Consider the following 3,121-nt stretch of genomic DNA (forward strand, 5'->3'; position numbering starts at 1 on the left):
TGTGATCTTGCCCAGTCTGCATCTATGTAACCCAAAAGAGAAAGATATTGCATAGAATCCAATGTGAGTTGTCGTCGATAGACTAAACCAAAATCTATAGTGCCTTTCAAGTATTTCAATACATGCTTTGCAGCAGACCAATGCTTAAGAGAAGGACATGCAAGATGTTGTCCAAGATAATTAGCATCAAACAAAATATCAGGGCGAGTGTTCATGTCAACAAATTGAAGACATCCAATCAAGTTAGTATAAGGTTGATTTGTGACAAGTTGACCGCCATTGTCAGAAGTGTTCTTTGTAGAGCTCACAAGACAAGGTGTATTGGCTGAATGTGCAGATTCCATACCAAATTTTTGAATAGTATCTGCAATAAAATTTGACTGTCGAAGGAATAAAATACCTTTTGTACGGTTCCGTTGGACTTGAATGCCAAGACACGAGTGAATCTCTCCAAGATCCACCATATCAAATGCAGAAGACAATAACTTTTTCACTTGCTAAAGAAATCCCAAATCATTGGAAACAAGGATGATATCATCCACATAAAGAGCAAGAATCACAAAACTGCTACCTTGGCGTTTTATGTATAAGTTGAGGTCTGAAGAGCAAGAGATGAATCCTTTAAAGGTGAGAAAAAGATCAAATTTTGTATACCAGGCTCGCGAAGCTTGTTTGAGACCATATAGTGCCTTATGGAGTTGAGCAACAAGGTCTTCTTTACCTGGAATAACAAACCCTTCTGCCAGGCTCGCGAAGCTTGTTTGAGACCATATAGTGCCTTATGGAGTTGAGCAACAGGTCTTCTTTACCTGGAATAACAAACCCTTTTGCCAGGCTCGCGAAGCTTGTTTGAGACCATATAGTGCCTTATGGAGTTGACCAACAAGGTCTTCTTTACCTGGAATAACAAACCCTTCTGGTTGTTCCATATAAATTTCCTCTTCCAAGTCACCATTAAGAAAAGCCGTTTGCATATCCATTTGATGAGCTTCTAAATCAAATTGAACAGCAAATGCCAATAAAACTCGAACACTTGTAATGCGAACAACTAGTGAAAAGGTCTCTTGATAATCAACACTGGCTACTTCGGAGTAACCTTTTGCAACTAAAATGGCCTTGAATTTGTCAAAAGATCCATCTGCTTTTACTTTTGTCTTATACACCCACTTACATTTAATAGTTGTACGACCAGGAGGTAATTCAGTTAGTATCCATGTACCTTTAGAGATAAGAGAATCGTACTCTGATTCCATAGCCTCTTGCCATTGATCCTTTTGTGGTGAAGAGATAGCTTCATCATAAGTGACCGGATCTTCAGAAGTAGAAAAAGCATTATCAGCAATATCGTCATCATAAACATGACATGAGCCATGTGCAAACTCAATAGGCAGATCAACAAAAATATCAATATCATCATTGGAAACATTTGGAATGGATGGTTGTGAAGAGGAAAGTTGCTCTATAGGAAGAGTTTCATCATCTAAAAGAAATGGAAAAGCCTGAAGCAATGATTTAGTATCATCAGAATCAGCCATGGACCATGAGCCTCCCATAAGCTGTTCGTTAAAAGTAGCATCACGATTCACAATTACTTTCTTGGAGGAAGGGTCATAGAATTTGTAGCCTTCAAAAGTGTCAGAATATCCAATAAAAAAAACTTTAAGACCAGGAGCATCAAGCTTTGTTCGTGTTTCTTTGGGAACATGAATATAAGCAATACATCCAATAATTCAAAAATGAGATACAGAAGAAATGTCACCTGTCCATGCTGTGATGGGTATCTTACCAGAGGGTGCAGTAGTAGGAAGATGATTCTGAATAAATACTGCTGTCAAAGTAGATTCAACCCAAAAAACATGAGATAAGCCAGAATGAATCAACATACATCTTACAGCATTGAGAATAGTGCGATTCTTTCGTTCAGCAACGCCGTTCTGTTGAGGCGAATATGGAATAGTGTGTTCATGATGAATTCCACTGTTAGCACAGTAACTCACAAACTCTCGAGAAACATATTCGCCTCCATTGTCACTACGAAGCTTCTTAAGGCGACGACCAATTTGAAGTTCCGCAGCCTTGTGGAATTGTTTGAAAACAGATAAGGCTTCAGATTTTTGTCTAAGTAGAAATAGAGTCCTATACCTTGAGAAATCATCCATGAAAGTAATGAAGTAGCGATATTGTGATCTCGAAGAAGGTAGAGGTCCACATATATCAGTATGAACAAGATCCAATATGTCATGAGAATGAGTTGTATTTGAAAGAGGAAAGGGTTTACGATTGTGTTTCCCAAGAGCACAAAATTCACAAACTCCGATATGGGGATGGGCTTTAAGATCCATGCCATGAACAAGATCACGACATTGAAGATCAAGGAGTTTTGATAAATTAGCATGAACAAAACGGTGATGCCATACTTTGCAATCATGATCACCTGGAGCAGTGAAAACATTTTCTACAGCATCGTTGAGAGAGAGTTCAAACAAGTTACCGTTTCGAGGAGCAGTGGCTATAGTCTGTCCATATTTCTCAATTCGGCATTTGGTATGATCAAATCCAACAAACAAACCAAGATCAACAAGTCTAGCAACTGAAAGAAGATTACATTGAAGATCTGGTACATGTAATACTCCTCGCAACATTCGAGTGGAAGAAGATAAGGTATCAAGATATAAGTCTTCAATACCCTTTACTTGACAAGTAGTATCATCAGCAAGATAAACAACACGTTGAACTGGTAGTGGATGATAGTTATGGAGCCACTTAGACTGATATGTCATATTTCTTGTAGCACCAGAATCAACAACAAAAATTTATCCATCATGTACATGAAGTATTCTGTCTAGAGCAACTGAACATAGGACGCAGCTTGTTTCTGGTACAATGTTGTTTCGATGTTCAGTAGCATATGCTCTAGTACGATCTGTGTCGAATCGACGCTTATAGCACATATGAGTGGGATGATCAGATCGTCCACAATATTCACAAGAAGAAGAAGAAAAGTCTCTAGATGAACGTGGTTGTTTCATGGTAATATTGTGTTCTTCATCATATTGACGTGCCCAACAATCATCTTCAGTATGGCCATTTCTGTTGCAGTAAGAACATTGCTTATTTATTA

This window comes from Adiantum capillus-veneris, chromosome 18, assembly GCF_014529385.1.
Source record: "Adiantum capillus-veneris isolate H3 chromosome 18, ASM1452938v2, whole genome shotgun sequence".
Lineage (NCBI taxonomy): Eukaryota > Viridiplantae > Streptophyta > Polypodiopsida > Polypodiales > Pteridaceae > Adiantum > Adiantum capillus-veneris.